The following is a 26691-nucleotide window of genomic DNA, read 5'->3' as shown; positions in this document are numbered from 1 at the left end:
GGCAGGCACAGTAGGAATGTGCAGTGAACTGGATCTCTGAACCAACAGATCTCAACTCTCTCAGCTTGATCTGAAATAGGCTAGAGCATTTAAACCATATGTTTCCCTCAAACTTTTTCTTTCCTCTGAAAATTCCTTATTTCCCTCAACTAACCTTCTTTCACTCTCTGCACCAAGGGAGCTAATTCATCTACTATGATCACGTCAAATAAAGACAGAAAATTCTACACAAGCTTCAGACTTATGCTGCTTTTTGACCGTGGCAGTAAAAATTAATGTGGACAAGACTATACATGCCAGTTGTGCCTTACAAAAGCCCTAGGTGAAAGAGAATACAATCTAATTTAACTTTAGACATTTTGAGCTTAATGGTCTATTTAAACAACCTGGTACCATCTGACTACATTTATCAATTATATTTCTTTTTATTTATACAGGGTACTGTCTTTCTGGAAAGGCTATAATTAAAACTTATCTAGATAAATTGTGCTCAGATTCTGTGGCACAGGAAGGAATTCAAAGGATTTCAGTGTTTTTATGTGTTCTTTTTCATAAAAAAAGGTTGCTTTTATATCTTTAAAAGGAAATAGATTTTCATAATTAGAATAATCTAATTGCAATAGTTTTCATAATTACAGCTAAGAATTACCAACAGGAAATGCAGTGTGGGCTTTAGATTAAAGTGTTGACGCCCCAGAAAAAATTCTTTCTGGGTAAGCAATACCTCCTCTCTCAGGGAAAGGGTACTCATTCCCCCTCTTCTTATGACAAGGGTCATTGGCAGGAAAACTGCCTCTGAGGAATTCATCCGTTCTTTGGGTTTTCAGGCAGTTTCTGCTCACTCTTTGTGATGTCATAATCATTTCTGCAATAGCCCCGTGTGACATCACACGCCGAGCTTTGTTGACCTTGGTGGTGAACGAGCAGCAGGAGGTCCATGCACCTTCAGATCTTCTGCAGGCAAATCTGTGCTGCGCTACGTGCTCCAACGCTGAGGCACCTGCAGGAGCTCTGATGGCAGAAGCAGCCCAGTGTGGTGGCCTAGAGCCGGGGGGAGGTCATTTACCCACCCCATTTGGCAACTTCTTCCAGTCTGAGTAGGAGGGCTTGGTATGGGCGAAGCGACAGAAGCTAGACCTACCCTTCTGCATTAGTATTTGTGGTGTGTTTGATTGTATTGTCAGGGAGTAATCTGAGGAAAATGGAGAGGTCACTCTCTCCTCTCTTTTATTTTTTGCATGACATCAGCCAATCTTACCGTGATGCAATTTTTTTTTGTGGAAGTCCCAAATCCCTTTGAGATCTCTGGCAGTACTCATACGAGTAACATGAGTTTGTATGTACCTACATCATCACACTCCATTAGAGCATGCATATTTATAAAATCATATGAAGGGGCTAATGAAGCTTTGCTCATTTCGGAAGGACCCAATCCCGCAACATTTACTCCTGCTGGGGACTACTCATGTGATTAAGGCTGACTCACATAAGTGTTGCAAGATCCAGCCTTTAATTTGCAAATCCCAATAACGGTATGTGTTAATCAGACACTTCATCAGTGAAAAGAGTGCTAGATCCTTAGTAGCTGTATGGTAAGGCTATAAATACAAGCTAGATTTCTCAAAAACTTCCTTACAGAATTTTGTCCCTAGAAGGGAAAATGTTACTGCTGTCTGCATCCTGAATGTAAAATTTCAGATTTGTTATAAGTAGACCTGCAGAACTAACAAAAAATAATTTCCATCTGTAGCATTTAATGCCATGTATTTGTAACCCTCTTACTGAAGCAATATTTAACAGGGGCATTTAAAATATACTCGGTTTAATAGGTTTGATAGTATTTATACATAAGGGCAGTTAATGAAGGTCCATTGCAAACCCACAATAATTTAGACAGAGCTTCATGATGAACAACGTCGGTATGGCAGAATTATTTTAAATGCTGATCCAGGTGCATGCTTGGACTTGTCAAGGTTGCCCTTAGTGAGGGCTGGTCCCCTACAGATAATTCTTTTTTTCACACTGGAGCCGTTGTTGTGTCTCTCTGTTTAAGTGCTTGACAGAAAATGTCCACAGTTAGGCTGTGCATAATGTATACTGTCAATTTGTAAAATCTTTCTATGTGACTGTGTTGAAAGAGGGACTTTGTCACAGGTTTTCCGTTCACAGCTCCACAATTTAAATTTTACTGTTTTGTCATGTTAATGTAATTCACTTAAAATATTTAAATTGTCCTTAATTAATTGAGGAGGGAGATTATCATTGTGGTGAACTTGTAGGCAGCGTGCGGAACAGTACTGACACCATTTTGGTGAATACAGGTGATGAATGGTGTTGACACGAACGGCTGCAGTTACACAGTGTGCGTATACACAAATTATACCACCATGTGTGTTCCTCTGTGTTATGAAAGCCTTTTGTTTATATATACCCAGCTATACATTTACACATTATGTAAATAAACACACATATGCCCATGCAATTTAATTGAATATACGGCTATGGGTTAAGAGGCATGTTACTCTGATGAAAAACATCTTATGGTACAGAGTAAAAATATTTCCAACGTGCTTTTTGAGCCTCCTGTAGAATTTAAGAAGGAACTGCAGAGATTTCTTTAAGGTAGTGGTTCAAATCATTTAATAGGAAGGCATAATATCCTTCCAAAACCTCAAGACTGTTGAATGGCAGTCTTAGAAACCCATCAAGTTTCATCTTTATTCAATTGCTTTTATTCTTACTCAATTATGAGCTTTTCCATTGATCTTTGGTATATGCAAAATGGAACATTACACTGTGAGTTTTGTTTCAAATTAAGTACATTTTTAAGGCAATGTGCAAGAAATTATGCATGTGGCTTAGTCTTTCCAACCACAAATTCACCCAAAACCAATACAAACATCTCAGGGTGGAATGAAAAGTTGCCCCAGGTGCATTGAGTCAACCTTGGGGGAGCACTATGGCTCTTTGATGTGCTGAGAGAGGCACCGAGTGATGGGCTGGTGGTGCCTCCTACCCACTCTTCCAGGCTGTCGGTGCCACTGCAGCATGCCCACGCCTGGAGGGGCCTGAGGAGATGGTCTCCTGCTGGAAAAATGCCTTTGGGAGCTGCCGGAGGTGGTGGACAGGCTGCTGAGCCCCACCAGGAGGGAGCGCTTGCTGGACCTCCATCTGGGGTTGCATTGCATGTGGTGTACTTTCTCCCTGGTCCTCTTTTGGGAACGAGGGGGGCCTGTGCGGCACTAATATCTGTTTGTCTCAGTGTAGGGTGCCACAGGCCATGCCACAAGGTGACACGTCTCGCTCCGGCAGAGCCCAGATGCGTGTGGCTGCCTCACAAAGAAATGTCTTCTTTTGCTTTTTGTTTGTTGTATTTTTTCCCCTCCATCTCATGCACTCAGCCGGGGCGCCTCTCCTCCAGCTGTTCTGTGACACCGCGCAGCCATCAAACGTTGGAAACCCGGATCAGAGAGCAGCAGTGACAGACTCCCCGATGCAGGCAGGCCAGGTCCCAAATCTATTGTTCATACAAGAAAGCTCGGCAGAGTGACTTGACAGGTTTTTAAAGCACTGGAGAACTTTACCAGGAAGTTTTCTTCCTTTTCTATCCCTTTCCCTCACTCTGCCTCGAGCCAGATGCAAAATGTGTGCCATTTTAGCAATTAACTAAAAGGGGAATGTTGTTGCTTCTGAACACACGTACACACAGATAATCAGGTGTGTGAGAATCAGCAATCCCTCTGCATGCAAGGGCTTACACTGTGATGCTTTGTAGTATTGCATTCAGACACCGTGTTCTGAGCGTCTTTGTTATCGTCGCCTGATAAATAAACAGCCCTAAAATTACAGAACTTATTATGGTAATTGAGTGAAGAAAAGGAAATGCAAACCCTGCCTCACTATCTATTACATTGCCACTGCTAAAGTTGCCTAAACCTGTGCTACTCAAATGATATTGTAATATTAGCCTTCTTTCTTTTTTCACAATGATTGTTTTCTGTCCATCTCAAGCTGGATGTCAGTTCATTTAGATTTACATCAAGTAGTAAATTAAAATAATCACTCAGCAAACACTCTCAGCTCAGTTTTCTCTTTCAGTCAGGAGTTGCGAGAGATGCTTGAAGCATTCAAGCAGAAAATATTGCTGTCTAGATATTTGTCCTCTGGGTGATAAAGGAGGCATTGTCTTGGGACCCACTCAGGCCTCGGAGCTGATAGTAGCTGTGCATCACAGCTGTGAAGTGCGCTTTGTTATGTGTCTGAGGATTAGGGTTCAGGACCTTGTTTTTCTTGAAATACCAGACTGATCAGAGCTGCATATGTTCAGGGGAAAGCAGAGGTCGATGGTTCTCTGTCCACATTTTTACTAGATTATTCTTGGACAGAACTCTGGGAGAATACCCTGCAGCTTAAACCATCCCAAGAGTTTTTCATATTCTGCATTATAACCATCATGGAAAAAAGGCTGAAGTTTATCTATCTGCATTTGAAACAAAAGACTACAGCATCGCAGACTCTCTGCGCTTTGGACCTGTGCTGGAACAGGCTGAATTTGGCTCCTTTGTGTTGCATTTACAGCATAGCTGCCCATTTAAAGCACAAATGCACCTTGATATGATAACCGAATCCGAAGAATATCTGACTGTACGGATAGCACAGTCAATCTTCAGATCGACAGCTAATCTTAGAGCAAGGGTGGAACTGGGGTGGTGTACAGAACAAGGGTTTGGGGGGGCAAGGAAAAAAAAGGTTATTCTGTTTCTCTAAGTTGTCTGTTTAAGAAAAAGAGGATGTGGATTTTTTTTTCCCATCTAAAAAATTAATCTGCACCATCTTTCCCAACTCAAGAAGGAAAAAAAAAAAGCCTTTATTTTGGCAAGTAAGATGTGTACAGAAGCACTCTTAGTGTAGATGCTGTCATGAATTAAGGTAATACTTCCATTACAGTCAGTGAGTTGAAGTCTGAGCAAAGACTGCAGGACCTGGGCACTGTCTGCTCAGCCTCTGAAGCAGCCTTGTCTTCGTAGCAGCACAATATTGGAGTTTGTGGAATTGAGGATTTGGGGCCAGACTGTCGTCTCACTTCTGTTGGTGAGATACCACAGAAGCGAACTGGATTTTACAGAGAAATTAAGGACTATATGTGGCTCTTTTGTTGCAAGTGAATGTACATATATACATTGTAAAATCAACTTTCAGTGTCAGTCTGAATCCATCCCTTCCCAAATGAGGCCCTAATCAATAAGTAGAATATTGCCTTTGAAATTATTAATGTTAATCATATAACCCCACTGATGGGATGGAAGTGAGAACAGCATTTTGGCTGTACACACTATAATGCCTAAAGATTCATTCCTGGTATTTCTCTGCTTGAAAACATGTCAGTGGGCACAACTTTTAACCCCATCAAACTTCAGCATAAATTCTGAGGGCCACCCATATATCTTTACTTTTAAAACTAGGCCAGCATGGTAAATGGTTCCTTCTGTCAGTCAAAATATGGAGTTACATACCAAAGTTGTCTTGGCTTAAGCCTCAGGTCTGGAATTACTTCTCTCCCACAGAGTAGGACATCTGCTCCACCCCTCTGGAGCTAGGGGAAAGGCCTCAGTGATGTCTGCAAAATGAAGCCTGGCTTTGGTCTTTGCTCAGTTCTTCCCATCCAGCCTTCCTCCACGGAGCCATCCCCGCCCAGCCTTGAGCCTGCACATCCCTACCATGGCTCCTCTTTTAGGCTTCAGGTCGGTGGGGTGGCTTGGGTGCTCCTCTCCCCATGGAAGGGTGAGCTTGGAGCTGTGTGCCAAGGCACCCTGGGGGCGATTTGTAACATTAGCTTGAGCTTAGTGGGCTTAATGAATGGTGGGAGGTTACCACCGTGACAGGGCACCAGCGCAGCTCAGCTATAGACCAAACAGCTCCTGAACATGCTCTTACCCGTCTGATCTTTTTACTGATGTCATTGCCATTCAGAGGAAACTTGGCAATTTTCAGTTTTGGTGGTCTCAGCAAGAGGGATCCAGAAGTGTGTTTTCTGCCCAAACTGGTGATAAAAAAGAGTTACTGGAGCAGGATGTGGACTGAGGATCCTTGGTCAGAGATCGACCTGTGTAATTACTGTTTGAATCAAGCTCTAGGCTCCCAACATATTTATACATTTGTGTTCCCATCTTCTGTATGGCTAAACTTCCTCCTGCTCTACTGTCCTGCTGCGCGCCTCTTCCGAGGGTATATGCTGGAGAGAGGATGTGTATGGACCAAAGCAGTGTCATGTGGCACGGGGGGAAATTATTTCTTGTTACTTCACTGTCTGCCTGGCAGAACTGATTTGCTGCATTTGTGCCTTTCTGCCTACAGAAAGCTGACATCATATTAAGGCATTTATCATTGGAGATATGCTAATAGCAAGCTTTCAAAAAAATCATAGAGTAGCAGTCAATGTCTCATTTGTTTATAAGTAGTCTTTTATATTTAGGTATTTTCCTTCACTTTTACTTCCTCCTTTCTTAGGAAATGACCACAGGGTACTGACCTCTGCTTTTGTGCTCGTAGAAATCCTCTCTCTCTGTTTTATTTGTCCTCTGGCTTTTATTTTCTCACGAGGTTTTTTAAATGCATTTTGGTTTTCTTTTTTAATGCTTTGAAAAGGTTTGGTTTATCCTTCCTCACTCATGCTAGCACAGCTATCCATCAGCCCTCTTTTCTCCTTGAGTTGTTGCTACTGATTGGGTTCCTTTATTATGATACTTTCTGTGCATTTTCCCCCTTCTTTCCTGAAACATTTTTACCCCTTGTTTGTCTGGCTCATACTTCTTTTCTTCTTCCTATATGCTGGCAAAACACATTAGAGGTGCCACTTAATTTTTCTCTCTAATTCCCATCCGCAGCCCTCAGCTCTGCTTCCCTCTGTCCTGCAGAGACCAATACCTCTGGTGATGCTTTCCCAATGCCGCTGGGCCTGGCCCCGTTCCCTTCCTACTGTACCTCTGCTCTCCTCTGGTCTGTCACACTCTGTAAACAGCATGACACGAGCACTGCGCATAGAGTGACAGAGCTGTGCTGGGAGGCAGAGCGCTGTGGCATGATGGCCCGAGCTGTTCACGCTGCCCGAACGCTGCCGGCAACACAGTACTGGGCAAGGGAGGATGTTGGTGAACATCAGGAGCGTCCCTTTTCAGCTAGGTCTGCCCCACTAAAGTCAGGGAGCCCTTTGATGACTTTTTGGGGATTTTTAGCTAAAAACACAAAACAAGCTCCTCTCTCAAAGCTGGACAACGGAAGGGGGAATTCCCTTGTTGATTATGTTAAAAAAAGAGAAAGACAATTTCCTGAATGAAGGAAAAAGAAAACCTGCTGGGGCAGAAGGCAGCTACAGCCTCCAGCTCCTTGTGCGAACTCACATTGCTGAAGATAGTGGAGGCAGAGACAGGAAGCCTTCCCCTGCTGGTAGCTATTCCCTCTGCTTGAATGAAGGAGAGACAGGGGCCAAAATATTTCAGGGTAAGGAATTTTGCAGGTGTAAACTGGCATACATTATATTTGTGGATTTGTATCAGCTGAAAATCAGGTCTCAGAGTTTTATCTGATTTGAGTTCTTCATGGAAAAATATACAAACATTCACACAGGCATATCCTGACTCTTACTGAAGTTATTTGAAACATACATCGTTTTCTAGATAGCTCAATACCAATATGAATGTGGAATTGCTAAAATTATCAAAATATTTACATAAAACCTTGTGAAAAATGAGACACTTTTGTTTGTGAGTGGTGTGGCTTGTTTGGTTTTTTCTGCTGTTACCAATCACTGCCATCAGGGTCCAGCATAAAGCCAGGCACTGGAAGGGGGAATTCCCCTAGTTCTTTGCAATAAAAAAAAAAGAAAAGAAAACAAAAAATGAGAGATAATTTCTTGACTGCAGGAAAAGAACTAGTGGGGTAGAAGGTTACCAAGGCCTCCGGCTCCTTGTGTGTAGCTGAAGAGAGTATTCAGAGAGTTCAAACACAAGTAGGATATCTCTGAGTGCAGGAAACAAGCAACGTAGAATGAGGTGAGAGAATTAAGCACAGAGCAGGAGGGCAGTTACCCCATGTGCATCCATTCCCAGCAAGAGAGGTATCCAACAAATCCTTGAGAGAGACGTCTTATAAGAGCTTCATTATAAGCTCTTGCTAATTTGAGAAATGTCAGGAATGGCAGTATTATTTTCCACTCAGCTATTGGGATCTCTGTGCATATATCTGATTAGATAATACCTTCTGAGCAGTCCATGGTAAAGTCTGTGTACAGTGCCTGGCAGAATGGCATCACTTTGGTATAAATAAATGACATGTAATGTCTTTATTATATAGCATAATCTCAGTATTGTGACTGCTGCTATGAAACATAAAGAACTACGCCTGTTTTCTGCCGTCACGGTTGTAGATTCACATCAGGATAACCTATTCCTGGTGCCTTGCTGCTGGAGATGGGCTGAGATCCACAAAGGATCTGTGAAGTACTGGTTCTAGTTCAATATTCGGAAATACAGGAAGTATGCAAAACGTAGGCAAAACCAAATGCATTGCATTTGAAGTTTTCCTCTCTCTAACAACACAAGTATTGTCTTGATGTTTTTTCTAGAGCTTACTTGGCAATGGTGGGATCGCACGGTGGGTTCCCTTTTGCACGCAAAGCCAGCCCCTTTCTGAGCAGCGCCGTGCATATTCCAGACTAAAAGGGCAGCTGAAAAGGCAGACTTGGCTGCAGCTGCTACCTGGAAATCCGGAGGCCGTTGTCTTCCTTATTTCATCTGTCGCTATTCATCTGGAAAGCATAGTGACCTATGAGTAATGTGGTCATCCCAAACTCATGCTGATAAAACCTTTACACTACCTCCTCTTGCCATCTCTCCCTTTCTATCTCTCTGAGATGTTCTGATCCAATCTTGACTTCCTTTGAGGTAGGGCATTCTGTCTTAATGCCCTACGCCCCTTGGAGAGTCAGAGAGAAATGATTTTGAGTTGCTTTTTTTGTTGTGTTTTTGTCTGATAGACTTGTCTGCAGAGCTTTTATACCAGTGAGAAAGGATACGACTCTATGGCCATAACCCAGGGGCCCTTTTGGACATTGCTCCTCTCAATTAGTGGCTGCTGTTGAAGGCATAGCAGAAAAATTTCCAAATCCCAGAATATCACTTTGGTCCTCTGGGCAGTAAACTAGCAAGTATAGCTTAGAGCAGGCTAGAGTTGGGAGACAGCAAAGCTCAGTTGTTCTTTGCGCTCTCCACCTACTTAGCAATATTACGGGTATCCTGGCTGCCACTGGGCAGTCAATCCACTTGGCATATTTTTTTTGTTTGTTTGCACCACTAATGAATGTTTCTTGCTTATTCCTTACAGATCAGCATGGCGGATTTTATGGTGTATTTCTACAGCTGAGGGACAACTGTCTATGAATTTCCAGGTAATTGCCATTTCTTCTGCTTCTTTCATGAGCCACTCTGGATGTTCTTTGAGTTTAGGCTGCAGTCGTCTCTCCTTACCCACTACATTTGTCACCTCATGATCAGACTGTTGTCCCAAGTTGCATCTCAGCAAAGACCTGCTTTGAAATGTAAAGTGAAGGATGCTCTGGCTACCCATTCAATATCTGGCTTTTCTGTCCCACCAGTAGCATTTGACTAGAAACCTGCAAACTGCCTATTCACATATGAGGGGATTTGCTTGCATTTTGTAAAGGTATAAATAGTTGAACACTTACTGGATAAAGAACTCTCTGTCTGTCTGTCTGATCCTGGCATTGCTGTGGTTAATGCAGGAACTCAGTGGCAAGGCAATTTTCTTGTCCCGAGAGAAACACTCTCACTTTTTGACTGGACAGAGCCCTCATCTCTTTCTCACTTTTTTAAAGGGCTGAGATTTACTTTGGATTTTTGTAGCAGATTTAAAAATGTTTCACGCTCATGTTAGCTTCATTCCTTTCTTTGAGAAACTCAAAATTAAAGTAAGAACGTGCTACAGTGGGGATCTACAAAAGAGCAGTGAGTGCAATGGTTTGAGGACCACCATATCATGATAAGTCTGTGATGCTAAGCCCATGGCAGTAGATTTGTGCGCTGCCTGACAAGGTTGTTCAAGGCGCAGCTTTAGTGAGTCAGATAAAAGCAGACTTTTTCAGTTTCGCACTCAGCAATCCTTGTTGAAATAATATCAGTATTGTAAGCTCCTTGGGGCAGGGACTGTGGCTTTCCATATGTCTTAAGTCAGTACAAGATTGTGGCTAGCATTCTGTGAACCAAAGCTAATAAATCAAAGCCAGTTTTTTCTCATACGCTTCAAAACCTACTCCATTTTGGAACGAGAAAACCACGTACAGCTCACTGCAGGCTTTGTCAAATTATTCCTCCCCTTCACACTTGGACTCTTCTTCATTTTCCACACACTTAATACTCACCCAGCTCCTTTCTGTAACTGGCAGCTGATCCAATTACACACTAGAGGTAGAAATACTGAAGTCTTACAGTTCAAATGTGGAATGATATGCATAGTCACTTTGTCACTCAAATCCTTTAAAAAAAAAAAAAAAGAAAGAAAAATCAGACTAGCTGGCCATAATTAAGGGCAGAAAATAGAGCACACAGTTAATATCTCTGTGGTTTGCCAATACTGGGATGTCACAAGTACCAATCAGGAAACCAGAGCCATGTGGCTTCCCAGATAAAAACACTGGCTTTTTACTTCTGGGGCTACAGTTCAAATCCAGCTTAAGGTTCTAAATTAAATGGGACCCTTACCCTATGCCAGAACACACCATCCCTCCAGGACAGAGGGAGGTTATTGGCAGGTCAGTGTGATGAAGCTTGTATTCTGTTGCCTTCAACACACTTAATGGCATAAACAAAGGAATTAAGGTCCAAACCCTGCCACAATGCCAAGAAGACAGAAGTGTATGGGCACCAGCACCCAGATACAGAGGAGTGGAAAAAGGAAAACCTGAATTATCAGAGGGCATGAATGTAGCCAGGGTTGGGTCAGTGCGCTGCACTTGCTGCTGCTTTCTGCAATGAGGCACTTCATGGTAATGGACTCATCTGGCACTCAGTAGCATCTCAAAGACAGGCTAAATTTGGGGTCAGAGGGATGGTGCTGTGTTCTGCCTGAGCTGTTTTCTGGGCTCCCTGATTCACTTTCCATTGCATTAACAGTACAAAACTGTAGCCACAGTCAGATGTGGGATCCCAGTGGCACCATAAGCATGTGCAGCTCTTGGACTGTGTAAGTCACCTGTGCAAAGTTGTGCCAAGAGAGAACTTGTTCATTATTGGAAAGGATCCCAGTCACTTACTAGGGATCATAATGAATGCCCAAGAATAATGATCCACTTTGAATTAGATGTAAAGTTAGGATGTAGGCATCAGGTAGCTAACAGATACTTTTTGCTTGCACTGTTGGCATTTGACTGCTGTGTGCATAGCAGGTTTATTTGTGTGCCTGATTCCAGAATTACATTTTTGGAGAATTCTGGTTCAAATTCACAGCTGGATTTATGTTCAGAGTTTTGTTCAGAGAGCAGTTTGCATTCAGCAGAGCAAGCTTTTAAAACTGCATAGCAGTAGCAAAGGATCTACCATATGACCAAAAATGGAGGAATCTTTAAAGCCTCCAAGCTCCTCTAGCTCCCACCAGAGAGTTAGAGCTGAGAATCCCATATGACAAAAACCAAGAAATAATTAAAAATCCCTATTTTTCTCAAATAATTCCTTTGTTCAAGGTATGTAAATATCTTCGCCTGCTTGCAAGTTATTTCATTTTTGGTAGTTCCTTAGCTCAGTAATCTGAGTTTGGGAATAGAGGAGTCTGAAAGGAGTGTTATTCTGAAACAAAACACCTGTCTTTCAGTCAAGACTAAATTGACAAGCAACAATTTAGTTGTCTAAACTCAGAGCTTTCAGGATTTCAAACTACATAAATGTCAAGATGCCTAGGTAGGGCTCAAAGGTGAGCGACAGTGTAGGCAAATATACGTTGGAGCTTCAATTATCCAAACCCTGATAACTCTCAGTTACCTGAAGTTTAAACATGTCTTCCCTCACTCTTAGTTTCTACATTTTTCTGTAAAATCCCTTTGTACTGAATCACCTATTTCTTTGCCCAGCATAGTGTGTAAAGTTTTAAGAGCTCATCTCCTGAGGAGCTTAGTGTGTCTGCCAGATCACAGCATCAGCAGCCCCTTTCTGACAGAGCCTGTAATTATCCCTTCATGTTACCTGTTACATTTGGATAGAAGTATTAAAATAAATAAATCATCATTTTCATCTTTGTTTTCTCCAGCTACATTCCACTTCTCCATAGGCATGGTGTCACTGAGGCACTCTTCATCCCAATACAGAGTGTGTACATGCATTGAAACGCCATTCTTTAATGATTGCTTCTTAGGGGAGGCTGTGGCCTCTAATTAGCAGACAGAGGGTGGGATGGACTTTGGTAGTTTGAAGAATTCACCATCGGTAGGTTGGATTTCATGGACCGAATTCTAGCCTTCATAGCTCTCCTTTAACATCTGGGACATTAACTGATATCCAAGAGCCAAATATGCCTCAATTTCCATAGTTTTGGAGCTTAAAAGCTGCTGAGATCCAGATCAAAGCCCTCAGAGAAATTTTGCTTTACATGTTCCTGACTTCAAGACTTTTTTTCAATACATCCCTGTTACTTTTGAGGAGGTTTGTTGTGATTTGATGTCAGAGAGGTAGCAGTTCATGTTTACAGATGCCTGCACCAGCTATAGAAGTAAATCGAAAGGTTTTGAGTGGCAGAAGAAAATGTCTGGCAGGAAAGTATGTGAGGCCTCTTCAGTAATGCCTTTTGCACTTTATATTTTCCAGCCTTACTTTCACTCTATTCCTGACTTACGTTTGCCACTTTAAGTTTCTCCAAGCACTTTCTAACATCTTCTGTTCTCATGTCTATGGCAGACAAGTGGTGGAGGGAGTCCCTCTCCTTTTCTCCTCTCTCTTCAGCAAGCATTTTCCTCTTTATCCTTCAGGGGAGGAATCTGAAACAGAATAAGGATAGGAGATTTTTGTTTCATCCCCAAGAGCAAGGAATCTGGAGAAAAGAGCATTTGAATAAGCCAGTATGATGGGCAGACCATTCTGCAGAAGGAGAGGTGGCATATGCTAATCTGTGCCGTAGTCCCTTTTCAGATAAATGTTCATTAGTGGCACTGTGGGATAAAAGCTGCTGTCCAAGTGTCGTCCGCTCTGCAGTGGAGGATTTTTGGTTAGAATGAGGCCCCTGAACAATAAACTGGCCCCCATGAGGAAGAATAAGGAGGTTTCTGGCCAGGTCAGGCAGTGTCTGCCTTCCCCTTAGCTGAAGGCAAAGAGCTTGATCTTACCAGAACAAAGGGCATAAGACATGGAGGATCCAGTATTGCACAGGAAAATAAAATCCTTTTCTCCATTGAAAGCAGAGTTGTACAAGTGAACTAGAAGGCAAAATGCAATCCAGTTTCATCTGTTGCTTTGGGAAGAAAAGAAAACTAAATGGGGATATTAAATTGTAGGTTTTGTGAGTAAAAATAAATCTCATTCTCCTGACAGCACGCTAATATTGCAAAGAAAATATAGCAAATGAAGACAGACCAGACAGTGCCCATTTCAATATTTAGGAAGTTCTAGTGTCTTAGGTGTTCCATGGCGATCAAAAATTGAAATAAATTAAAGTTGCATTTCAATTGAATTACACAATGACATCAATTTAAACATTAGTAAACAGATGCAATTTTGCGCAATGCTTTAAATTACGTTTCTCACATAGGCATTTAATTTAAATTTATTGAGATGGTTATTTATGTTAATAAAATAATTAAAAGCAGTTATTTAAGAGTAACTATGAAATAGCTGTGTAACTACCTATATTAATAAGACAGTTAGTTAAGGGATAATGTCTATTGCTTTATAGTGTAATTGCAATAAACAGCTGCTGAGTTTGATTAAGAGCTGAAGTGGAGCTAAAGTGTTTGAGCAATCTCAAAAGCTATTTGTTGTAAGTGTACTACAAAGCAATAGCGATTATTCCTATTATACAAAAAGCCATAGCATAAACATTAAAATATAACTCCTTAGTAGGATGCTTTTTTCTGGGCTTATTCAAGCATCTCCCTGTGAATGGTGGGACTAGAGAAGGAGAGCTGGGGCTCGAGGAGGTGCAATAATTTTGTTGAACACAGTTTTGTTCATACCCAGAGTCACCCCTGTGTGAGAGTACGCCTAAGTGCTAGGAGGGACACAAGCTGCCCTTGCGAGCTGTATTTTCTCAGGGATGGCATAATTCGAAAATCTCTAGTTAGATCCTTTTCAAATTTTATAGAAAACTTTCAACCTTGGCCTCAGGTCTGATCTAGAAATTTCTTCAGCTTTTTGTTGGAGTACAAAAAGAGAGAGTTGAGCATATACTAAAAATCCTTCTGCAACTTTGTGTATGAAATGGCTGCTGCCACTCCATAACTCCATCATTAACACATGAAGCAGACACTTCCTGGTCCCCAAGCGTATCCTGCTTTATGGCACTGACACATGCCTAAACCACAGACCATTAATTTCAGTGGGATCAAGTAAGCAAATAGGCATTACTTGTATTGCAGTTGTTATTTACAAACTCCATATTCTCCTGCTTCTGGGCAGTGGGCTCATACATAAGACATTTGCCTTTAAAATTTCTGCTTTATTAAGGTCCGACAAGTTTTGTAGCAAGTCAGGAAAGAGTTGCTAAATTACTTAAAAACTGCTTTATTTCACCTTTTATTTGAGAGCAACTTTGAATGGTGAACTCTGACACATTCATTGAGGCACAAATGGACATGAGTAGTCAACTGCCTTTTGCTTCTCCTACGTCATGCGCCGCTGTGGCTTTATTAACAGTGAAAATCTCGCAGAGACCAAAAGTGCTATGAAATGCTGCCAAGCAAAATGCTACCAATAGAGATCTTACATATTTATGGTTTTGTAGTGAACTAGGTTGGCCAAGTCCTAGATTAAGATTTTCAGGGCGTGGGGGGTAAGAAGGTGTCCTGGGTATCCTGCCTCATGTCCTGAGCTCCTTCTCACATTACTGACATTTGGGAATCACTCAAGCAAGTTCTCACATTCAGCCAGACGCAAACATCTGGGAAAGGTGGGTGAATCCATCACTGCTGTGGACTCAGCTCAGAGAATATGTACCAAAGTTCCATTTGATCAAACCCCACCGATTCATTTGCATCGAGGTTGTAGGGATTTCACATATAAATGTAAAAAGTTCAAAAGGCAAAACAAAGGAGCTAGCAGCACAGTTACAGTAGATTCCTTCTTGTACACAATCTATCCTGAAAGAGATAACATATCTTCAGCTACCCAGTCATGTGTAGTACTTTAAAAAAAGCCGACAGGAAAAGGCGGCTTGGCAAAGTCCGATACACAGTGATTAGTCCAGGTGCCAATTCACTACTAATCTTCTGTGGAATGGGTTTGTTTCTGGTTTATTAAGGAAGCAGACGTACAGGTGGCTGGGTACTGAGGGTGTGCGTGTACACACATGCGCATTTGCAGGCAGGCAGGTCAGATTCCCCTCCATGAGAGCACTGCTGCTGCTGGGATCTTCCCAAATAATCTCTGTCAGTGGCTGAAATGGAGCACAGGACCTGCTCCACTCTGGCGGCTCCTACCTCGGGAGGAGCTTAGGCAATGGCAGAAAAGCCCACCCAGTGTACTTGCCTTTTTAAGCTTCTGGGGCCTGCAGCCCTTCCTAACTCTGCCCTGGGGAAAAACTGTGTAACAATGGATAAAAGACTTGGGCCTCCCAGCTTAGTTACAAAGGATTCTCTTCACTCATCCTCTTAGTGAGAAATCCAGTTGAATGCTTTTTGAAATCTTTCAAATATTAAAAATAAAATAAATCTTCTTATTCCATTCCCCAGCGAGATTCTTGACTGCTGTGCCATGTTGTCATACACTTCAGGTCCTTTAAAACATTGAAAGGACCCCCTTCAGTGATGTGGCTGCAGCCAGGTACACGGAGAAAAGGTTATTCGGTTCTTTGTGTGCATTCAAAAAGTTAAAGGAAAAAAAAAAAGAGCCCTGAGAGAGGAAGGATATGGTGGATATTAAAATAATTTGGTGTCAAGCTGCAGAAGACTCACTGCTACTACCTACTTTGGTTGGGATCTGTTCTGGAAAAGAGCTGGAGTAAGTTTATTTGTTTCAGCCAGAGAGAGGGAACTCTTACTCTTTCACCTGGGCATATGAGTCATTGTGGTTTGTTGCTCAGAACAGTTACTGCAGAAAATACTTGGCAAATCAGTTGTGAAAAGAACCAAACACTGTTTTCAGCTGCCTGAGAAACTGGTTTGCTTTCCATTTCCTTCACTCCTGAAATGTTATCTGCTCTTTTCCCTTAGTGCCAAACTCAGCCTAGATATGTTCTGCTCCCTCTTTGCACAACCCAGTGGGGACAAGATGCTTCAAGACACTGTGAGGTCACTTATAATCTGAAAGAGTTGGAAAAATGAAAACTGTCCGTGTGTGCTATCATCAAGGGAATAATTGAGTGACTCTGTTGCTCATCTGTCTTAGAAGTCAGTTTTCTTGCATAGAAATCTTTGACCAAACACATTGTTGTCATTGCTTTGTAAAGAAAATTTCTTCATGGGAAGCTCTTGCAAGCAGCAAAGTGATTTGTCCTCTCTGCCTTGTAGTCTCCCTCACTTTCTCTCCCCTCCCAAGGAGCTGTTGAATATTCAGCATCACCTGATTTTAAACTCTTTCTTTAAAATCTTTGGTGCTTCTCAGTCATATCAGAGATTATGCTGGTGTGTTGCTATACCACCTTGGGTTAGAGCACACAAGAACCTGAATTTCTTAACAGTAGGGCTTTATTGTTAAAGTGTATGTTTAGATTCATGTAAAAAACATCCACTTGCCTTGTTAGGTTTTTGTTGTTGTTTTGGTTTGGGGTTTGGTTTTCTTTGACATCTTGCTATCTCTGAATTTAGTTTTGGTTCATTAGTCAAGGAAATAAACAGCCACGTTTCTTATTATTCACACTATCACAGAGTGTATTCCAAGCCCATACATATCCTGCAGCTTGTTAAATAATTCTTTATCCTTTAAGAAATTCCCATTAATCTCTGACCAAGAAGAGCAATAATAGGTTAGTTAGTCATCATATATAAAAATCTGAATCATTTTTACAAGTATCTTTAATGGCTTCCATTAATTATGTGTCTTCATAAAAAAGCTACCCCTCTCAAACACAGCATCCTTTCATTCTTCAAGAGGATCTAATTTCTGAAATAACTGAAATTAAGGCACTGATGCTTTGTTTGGGCAAATTAAGCAGAAAAAATACTCACACTGCTCAAGCAGAAGGTACAGGAATCATGCGTTCTATTAACTTGTCAGCTACCTTCGTATTATTAGCAAAATTTTACAAGTCAACCCAGTGGAGTACTGTGATTAGTGTTACACTGACAGCAAAATATTCCATGTGGACTGGGTTGTGATTTTAGCTGCAGCCCGGGTGAACATGACATGTTTCTTCTGCTGCTCTTGGCTTTGCCCTGCATGTCCTTGGCTCAGGTTTTGTGGTGGTTGCGTGGTCAGCATGAACGGGGCTGTTGCCCACAGGCACGGCGCACCCTTCCCATCCCATCCCTACCTTGGCATGCCTGCCCGCCCTGCTCCAAGGAGTGTTGTGTTTCCGTGTGCTCAGCAGCATCGAGGGGCATTTTTAGGGTCAGATGATGTTTTAGCCTATTAATTCTCCAATCAGATGCACATCTTCGAGTGGGCAAAAATGGTCCCATCAGCGCTGGGTGGGCAAGCAGGACCAGCCCTTTCAAGGGCAGCTCAGACTTCTCGCAGATTAAAGTAACTGTAAAACCACAGCCAGGATCGTTACATCATTCATTCATTTTTTCTTGCTCTTTGTTAATTTAAGTATTAGTTTGCTACTTTTAGCCCACAATAAAAGGCAACATTCATTGCCCTGCCATCAGAGCTGCACTGGACAATGTTTTCAAAACTCTGTCAAAAAAAGCATCTCCTCTGTGTTTGTCTGTCTTCCTCTGAAGACACCAGAGACCCTGAGTAACAGACAAAAAATTTCAAGGTCAAATGTAAAACAGAGGCCACCTCTGACCCTTCATGGCCTCTTTAAACCCTTCCATAGTCCATAGGTTGAGAAACACTGAAGAAGGAGGATGGTAGTGAAGCCTCTTCCTCTCCTGTTTTATTTCAGATCATGTAACTTTGCTCACTCTTGTGGAAAGCCTGAGGAGCTCCGGGAGGGGTTTAAAGAAGAGATCTTCCTCTCCTGTTCAGGTGAATAGTCGTGAATTAGCCTCTTGAGAGACTAAGGCAGTATAAATACATAAGGAAATCTTTTGATTACGCATAGTGTTAAAAGATGCTAAAAATACTTGTACTACAGTTAGTGCTGGATTTTTGTGTATTTACTTATTTATCTTAATTTATGATATTTTTTCCCCTTCCCTGGGAAATGAAGACTATCAATAGATAAGGGAGAGAATTCTGTGTTTTTGTATGCAGTACGAGTCCAGTACTTGGCCAGGACCCAGCTCTATTGTGGCAAGAAAGTAATAGATGAACTAACCAGGGACCCAGACTCTCTGGCTAGCGTCCAAGAAACATTAAAAAATGTAGTACTGCACATAACAAGTAGGAAGATGCATGCAAATGTTGATGTCTTATTGAAAACTGTTAACTTATTAATATGTTGGGTTTATAGACATGCATTTGGATTTTAAAACCTGCTGTCTGGGTTCATGCCCTGAAATTACCTGCTGAACTATAGGCCTGAAATAATATTTAAAGTAGTGCCACGTTGGTGAGGTAGTTCTGAAGAAAATGACACTTCTGGATCGCTAGGGCTGGTCTGTTTCTTTGGGAGCATTAGCTCTGAGGTAATGGCAGTGGTCCAGTTCAGCTCTCAGGAAGGTTTCTAAGTAATGGTCCCATTTTGTTTCTTCACAACATCTTCCCTGCCTGCAAAGATGCAAGTCATGCATATGACCCTTAGGACCTTGTCACACAGGTAGGAGGGCTCACTGTCTATAGGTTCATGGGAAAGATGTGGGTCAAGAGCTTTGTGTGGTACCCAGAGATCTCCTAAAGCCTTTTAGAAGGGGGATCCTAAGAGCATTAGAAATTGAGGATCATTGTCTAATATAAGATTTAGGATGACATTGATGCCAATGCCTAGAATGAATCTTATTCCTGTGGGTCTTCTAATGGGTGCAAGATATGGCTCATATTATCACATCTGTGTTGCTTATGACTTCGGAGTCTGGAGAGCGTTATAGTTTTTCATGTAGGTCTGGTTTGTCATCCAGCCCTGGTAAGATATAAAAAGTGATTCCATCAGTCGTCTTGCAGATAGTCAATCCACTGAGCAAAGCATCTGTGATTACACATAGCTACTGGCTGGAAGAATAGGTGAGGAAAGATGCTCGAGTCTCTACTTCTGTATGTATTTATATGTGAGCCAACTGCAATCCGGTTCTTAATGTCATACAAGTGGTAATGCAACCCCAAAATGTTTTTATTTTCATGGCCAAAGGTGTCCTTGCCAAATTCCATGTCAATCGGAACATTCATAAGGGTCTTTTGTTGCACACTCAGCAGTATGTGCAAAGTAGTTGCGATCACAAAAGTGCAAAGAAGTATGTATGGAAAAGTAGGTGAGCTCCAGCTGAGACTGTTCGTATGGAGCAGACAGTGCTGTCCTGGGAAACACTACAGGAAATGGAAATGATAATTTCTTTCTACCACAGCAATCAGCAAACAGGTTCAGTGATTGCACTTTATTCACAACCATAACTATCATCACTGACATTCACTAGAGGTGTCAAATCCCTGGTTTTTATGCTTTTACAGTAGTATTTTATCTCTTTCCCTCTAAAATTATTATTTTAGTAGGGAATAGCTTAATGTTAGAGCTAACAGGTGAATGATGGGACTTGGTTTTGGATTTTTTTTTTTTTTTTTTAACCTGACCTTACTTACTCTCTATTCCCATCTCATTCATACTCAGAGCTTTGTTTGAGCTGGAGGACCAGTTTCATGGTTGTTGTTGTACTCAGTGAGCTTGCTCACACAGTGGGTTTTTTCTAATCTCTCAACTCTAATTGTTGCATGCAAATTGTTTAATAAATAATGTTGGACAGAAAAAAAAAAGAATAGATATTAATTAAGAAAAGGATTTAGGCTGACTCAGTCTCATACATGAGACAAAAGGTTAAGTAAATGCCAAGGCCGCTATGCCTCTTCAAACAATGAATATTAGTTTTAGAATCATTAATGTCTGCTTAGAAAACAGAGTCATACTGGAGACTTGTATGCCAAAATAACCAAGGCCAGGGCTGTTTCTTTTCAATCTGAAGCTAAATTATTCTCCAATAGAGGGCTAAATGTATGCAATTAACAGTGCTAGGTAGGACAACAGGGAATGGCACTTTTAATACGTAGCCAAACTGAGATCAAGTTTTTCTTTGAATCTGGTAACTTGGACATTTAATATGCACAACTGAGCTCTGCAACAGAATTAGTGAAAAGAAGCAGATAATTAACTCCTTCACTGCTCGTCAAAGGAGGCAGAACGATTAGCCCACTGTTTACTGATTCCTGTCTTCTAAAGTTGCTGGATCTACAAAACCAAAGTTTTTTTCAAGTGCCTTCCATACGTGGGCAAAGATTAAGACAGTTGTGTAGTCTTTATTAGAAAGAGGATTACCACATCATATTTTCAAAGAAAACTTCATCCTGGGAAAGATTAGTTTCTCAGGTTGAGGGGGGAGTGGAGGTTGGAACAAACCAAAGTGCATACTCTGTTTCTGTGTTGAAAAGCTTAAGACGACTGGGCTGAAAGGCTCAGTCATATATTTTTAAAAATAAATAGCAAAAGACTTTTTAAGCGAGTGACTCTCACCGGTATGAAGGCAAAAGACAAAGTGCTTATTAAAACTTCCCAGCACCCTCATGTGCCAAAAAATGCTCTGTACTAGACATGACATGTTACTTACCACATTGGCATCACTCATTTAGTATGAGTGTACCTAGTAACAATACTGAACTCTCATCCTCCAAGAAGATGAATATATTTGTTCCCAATTCACTGAAGGGAAGTGAGGTAAAAGACAGTGAAGTGATTTGCATAAGGCAACCGAGTTGAGCAATGGCCAAATGGGCCTGAATCTCAACTCTTGAGTCCTAGATAGTGCTAAACTGTAAATCACATGGAATTTGATTGGGATGTCTCTAACATACAGTTTTTGACTGGGCAGGATGCCCAATCAAATTGTCCCTGTGTTTCTAGCGTTAGTTTGACTCTGGAATGTTGAAACCTGCGAAGTTAAAATTTATTTTTACTTCTATTTGTATCTAAACTAAGTCTGGTCTTCCTTGCTCTGGGTTCTGCTAGAGCTTAAAGCAAAAGGGCATCATTTTCCATTATACGTAACAGAGCCTTTTCTTCTGTTGAGAAAGCTTTCAGGGCAGTGCATTTGGTTGCAGCGGTGACTCCCATTGAAGTCAACAGCCACATGCAAATAAATCCTCAGGTTTGAAAATGGTACACTTAAGTAGTTCAAGTTTTGTTTCTGAGGCTGTGAAGTGCATTACAGCTCTCATTTAACTGAGTAAATACTATTATGCTGAAGTCCTTTGCATTGTCATCAACAGGAAGAGACAGCTTTGCTCTAGGGCTTGTTTCAGTGAAGGGTCTGTACTGAAATGTGTTGTATTTACATTTAATATTTGTGCCATGTCTAGATCTCCCTCTCCAATTTCTGGTGCTTGCTGCTTTCAAGAGTGAAAAAAACATATCTGGAGAATGGGGTCATCCAGGGGCACGTGCTCAAGCCCAATTCTGAGCTTTATACTTTCAGGCTTTTTACCTGTTACTACTAGGAAAGAGCAAAGATGTGCCCAAACACCAGATTCTCACTTTCCGATATGGAGCTCCTCTCTCGATGAGTGGTTTATTAGTTTGTGCTCAGGCTTGGCCCTGTATAAGAGATACATACGTGACTGCAGGAAGCTAAGATACGGGATATTTCAACTGTCCATATTTAAGTCATCTTCATTAAGACTATTTGGAAAGAACCTGCATTTTCTACTTGTGAATTGTTATCTTTTTCGTTCGAGAATTTTATTTCTGGAGACCGGGGCTCTGGATGACTAAACTTTGCTCTCTCCTACCCAGCTGGTCTGACTGCACAAGTGGACTCCAGCAATCTGAAGCTCTCGTAACTGAGGCCACCGCAGTGGTCCTGGCTGCGTGCATGATCTGAACTGACTGAGGCCACCCAGGAACAGCTTCCCTCTGGCTGCAGTGGCCTGTTTCACCACTTGGCAAATATTTGATTTTGAAAATGTTTAGCTTTCAATTATTTCGCCATGAGTTCGTGCCAAAAGGCCAGGTATGGCCTCATTGTATTTGCTAAAGGTCTGGCTCTGCCACTGTGGCATGGGAGGATCGCCTGTCAGGCGAGGCCTGAGGTTAAACTGTCCCCTTGCATTCCTCGTATGGGCAGTGCTGCCTTTGCAGTTGGCTCCAGGGTGACGTGGCTAATGCCATCAGAGAGAAAATCTCTGCGTTGCTTGGTGTTATGGCACAGTCATACTCATGGTTTTACCCCTTATGGATACGCCTCAGCGCACTCTGTCTATCCTGACAGGTGCCATCTATTTACTTCTCCCTCCGTCTCAATTGCCCTTGTGGCAAGCCTGTGTGGGCCAACTTGGGGCAGGCAAAGTGGCCCCAGGCCCTTCCTCCTGATGTCACTAACCACAAAAGCAGGTAAGATTAGAGTCCAAATCGCTATACAGGAGGTGAGATTGTGGAGTCTTGGGAGCAGCCTGGATGCTTTCTTCTGCAAAGTGCCTTTTCACAGTGACACAAAGTGTCCTTGCCTTGCGCTTCTTCACCGCAGTGATCCACAACAACCACCAGCTAGGGGCTGTGTGCTCTGCGGGTTTCTGTAGCCATCTGCGGTCCTGGTGCCGTAGTGATAGGGGCAGCTGGGATATGTATATACATGGAATAATGTATGCCTCATACCAGCAAAGGAATCCCTAAAATAGTAAAGAAGAAGGGAACTAGAGCTGTATTTGTGTAAGACTCCTCATAGAGGTATTACTATTAAGGCAGCTTCAGTTGTGCTTTTGATACTAACATGCTTAATGTGGCGGTGGCTGTAAGCACAGGGCAAGCTCAGCAAGCGCCGGTGAGCGCTGGCAGCCCTAAGCCACTGCTGCCCCAGCTAGAGCCAGTCCTTCATTGATCTTACCAGCTGCTCCAATCCTCTCTTCCCTCCCTCCAGGCTCCTCCAGGCCTTTCTCTCAGCGCCTTCGCAGCCAGCTCTGATCCGTGTTCCCTCGGCTCCTGCCTGCTCCTCCAAGCCCCTGCCTCGCTGCTCCACGCGGCCGCCAGTGCTGCCGCTGATCATCCCTCCCCCACTGCTGTTAGCCTTCATGGCTCGGCTCTCCTGCCTCCCTGCCAGGTGCTACCTCTAACCTCACTGAGCACCCTCAGGGCCCCTTCTCTCATCTTTTACCTTTTCTTTCTTCATGCTCCTGCTTCCCCAGATAAGCCCTGTCCTGCTTCCCCAGGCATGACAACTGTGACTGGCATCTCTCAACACCGCTGCTCCTCCACCCCAGCTCCCGGTCGGGCGGGATTCAGACATCACATCTCGCAGGGGTGCAGAGGTGCTTATGTTGAACTCGGTCTTTCCTCAAGAGACCTCACCCAGTTTTGTAGCGTAACCCGTCCCATCAATCAGCCTATCTCCGAGTGCTGACAGTCTGGACAAGGGCTCGGCTCTGCTCCTCGCCGACATTTAATCCCCAGCGCCAAGTCGCCAGGACACCGTAGACTATTGGGTTCCGCTCAGGCATAATTCCATCATTACCATTGATTTGTTCGCTCACGCTCCCCACGGTGCTTTTAATCAACTCTCCATCTTTGTGCCTTCACACCTTTACGCTTTTCATGATTGGCTCTGCTACCTTCTGCCTCTGCAATGAAATAGTACCATAGAAATCCTCCTGCCTCTTACATACATTAACAATTCCATTTCTTCTCTCTCTGGTCCAGTGAAGGGATCTCCCTCTCCCACAAAGGCACCACTGTCTCTGCAAAGCACTCTGGTAAGCACATGGGGAATAGCTTCTATTCGTTATTCCTCAAAGTCCAGTACAATGGGTTATAATTAGTTGCTGGCCTCTTTGGTTTACTCTACCTTCAAAGGCTCTTTTGTAGTTTAAAAGTGAAGGGAGATGCTGACATTAATTTTGACTGTCTTGCCATAGCATTGTACAGAGAAGATAAAACTAGCATGCAGGTAAAGGGATAAGTAACTCACTAGCCAAAAAAAAAAAAAAAAAAAAAAGTAGCAAATAGGGTCATCATCACATTCATTTCATGAAAGTAGTGTGGTGTTGGAGAGAACTCATTAGCCTTTTTGTTCTGCATTATCACCATCATTTATCAGCAGCTGTATCACATGTCACAGCTACTATCCTTTCTGGCATCCAGTGTGGGACCAAAGGACTCCCAGAGAATGCTGAGTTTCAACGCCAGGGTTGTGCCGCGTGATGCACTAGGCGCTGTATTAATTGTGGCAGATAGAATTTTTTCCAATATACTCCTAAAGGGACACTCAATAAAGCAATGCAGTGTGATTTACCAACTCAAAGAAGCATGGACAAATAAAACCACATCATGGGCCTGTCCTTCTTTCCCCTAAGTTTGTTAGCACTTAAAGTATTGCAAGTTGTTTGGAAACAAACAAACCCAAACCCATAAGTGAAAAACACAAACATTAGGCTAATCAGTCCACACAAACATGCAGGCTACTTTCAGTTAAACAATTTTATTTATGTCTCAAGTGATGGTGACCTATGAAATACTTAAAGAAATCTGCTGCTTCTTTAAGCTATGACTCTCTGATCACTTTTGTGATTCTCCACTGCAAAGCAGAGTTTGGGGAGTAATTTTAGAAATCAGCTAGGAGCTCCTCCATGAACTGAGTCCTTTAATTATCAGGTGATAATTGTCCACGTCTTGCATCAATGCAGAAATATGTGGGAAGGGAGAAAACAGCAGCCTTTTTCAAGCAGCTGAAGCTGCAGTTATCAGTTCAAGCCAGCGCTTTAAGAAAATATCTCATGTATAAAAGTGGCACACATCCACCATCCCATCTAAGAGAAGGGGGGAAACACTGTGCTTAAGTATTTTGAGCATCAGAGCAGGATGTGCGGAGGCTGATCCCAACCCTCTAGACTTGGGCAAGTTGGTTAACCCTGTGACTCAACTGCTGGGAGCAACAGCATTTGCTTACCCCACAGGCAGATTGTGAGGATTAATTAATATTTGCAAAGTCCTTTGAAGATGAAAAGTAGCATGTTAAGTGCTATAAAGTATTATTAATAGTGATAATAAACTGATAATTTTGGAGTATATGAGTCTTTTCTCAACCTTTTCTAGCTAGAACTTTCATTGTAAACAGCTGAACAAGAAACACAACTACAGCCAGAGTGCCAGATCCCCTCTTTTCCAAAGCCCTGGAGTTATGCTGATTGAGCAAGGCACTAAGTAAGTACAAAACACATTTCATTTCACCTTTAAAATAAGCCATGCTATGTTTTAAAACATCGTGTGACACAATATACTTCTAATATTCCGAGCTAATATGCCTGGGATGATTCTAACTGTTAAATGCATTAGAGTGAAGCAAAACAGCTTTGAAAAGATTCCAGCCCTTTGGGTTTGGAGCATGTGCTTTGCTCTCTATCAGCTCTGAATGCATCCCCACATTTTCTGCGTTTCCCATGTGCCATGTTGATGGCTGCTAGCAGCAGCTTCCTGCTTGCCTGCTCCGGCTTCTCTCGCCCAGCCATGCCGCAGTGGCTTGCACGGTCACGCACCACGCAAACACTTGCTGTAAGAGGTTCACCTAACTTTGAGCCTCTTGTTGAACTGTATGTTGTCTGCACGGAACAGGGAGAAGTGCTTTGGTTCTTAGCAATCTCCCTCTGCATGCAGCCACATGAGGGAAGGTCGAGGGCAAGAAGTAGTGATGTGTAGAGTACAGGACTGGATGGATGTTGCCAGTAATGGCTCCTACCGTTACCCATTTGGATTTTATGCCAAAAAAATCAGGCACTGGTGTCAGCTGCAGTCAAGAGGAAGTCTGTCAAAGTATTTAATTTGAAACAAGAAACATTTTCAGGCTTGTATGGCCCAGGTCTTTAAGGCCAGTTTTCTGGCATTATGAAAAATGTTTTTCCTCTGAAAACTTTGAGATCTAAGAATTTTGTCTGGAGTGTAAACAGTAGGACTCTCATGAAGACTAAAATTTATTTCTTAGCTTGATAGGGTCAAGTAACTCGTAACTGGGATTAGCTAATGTTTCACAGAACCTGATGTTTTTGTGGCTAGGGAATCCCTTGAGGAAGGAAGGTATCCATGTCTGATGAAAATCTCCTAATAAAATTAGATACTGCTTCTGAGCTTATCAAAGGAAAATGGAAAGTAATGAAAATTAGAAGTGCAGCTCTGGAATCTTGTAAAATCCTGACAAGATAGCGATCTGGAATTCACTCTCCATGATTTTTTCCCTTTTTCTGCTCTATCTCCCCATGTACA

General features: G+C 42.3%; 1 long non-coding RNA gene across 3 annotated transcripts in view; it reads left to right on the top strand.

The window, feature by feature from the left end:
- The window catches only part of LOC142601188 (uncharacterized), a 505408-nt gene that overhangs the window by 440891 nt on the left and 37826 nt on the right, over positions 1-26691 (top strand). For 2 of the 3 annotated variants that reach the window (XR_012834819.1, XR_012834818.1), the window contains exons 4-6: positions 9379-9442; positions 24139-24191; positions 25531-25638. This is a non-coding gene — a long non-coding RNA (uncharacterized LOC142601188). The remainder of the gene's footprint in view (positions 1-9378; positions 9443-24138; positions 24192-25530; positions 25639-26691) is intronic. The other variant, XR_012834820.1, reaches the window with a different exon arrangement.

Source organism: Balearica regulorum, chromosome 3, assembly GCF_011004875.1.
Source record: "Balearica regulorum gibbericeps isolate bBalReg1 chromosome 3, bBalReg1.pri, whole genome shotgun sequence".
Classification (NCBI taxonomy): Eukaryota; Metazoa; Chordata; class Aves; order Gruiformes; family Gruidae; genus Balearica; species Balearica regulorum.
Note: the sequence above shows the minus strand (reverse complement) of the source record. Positions and strands in the feature narration are given on the sequence as shown.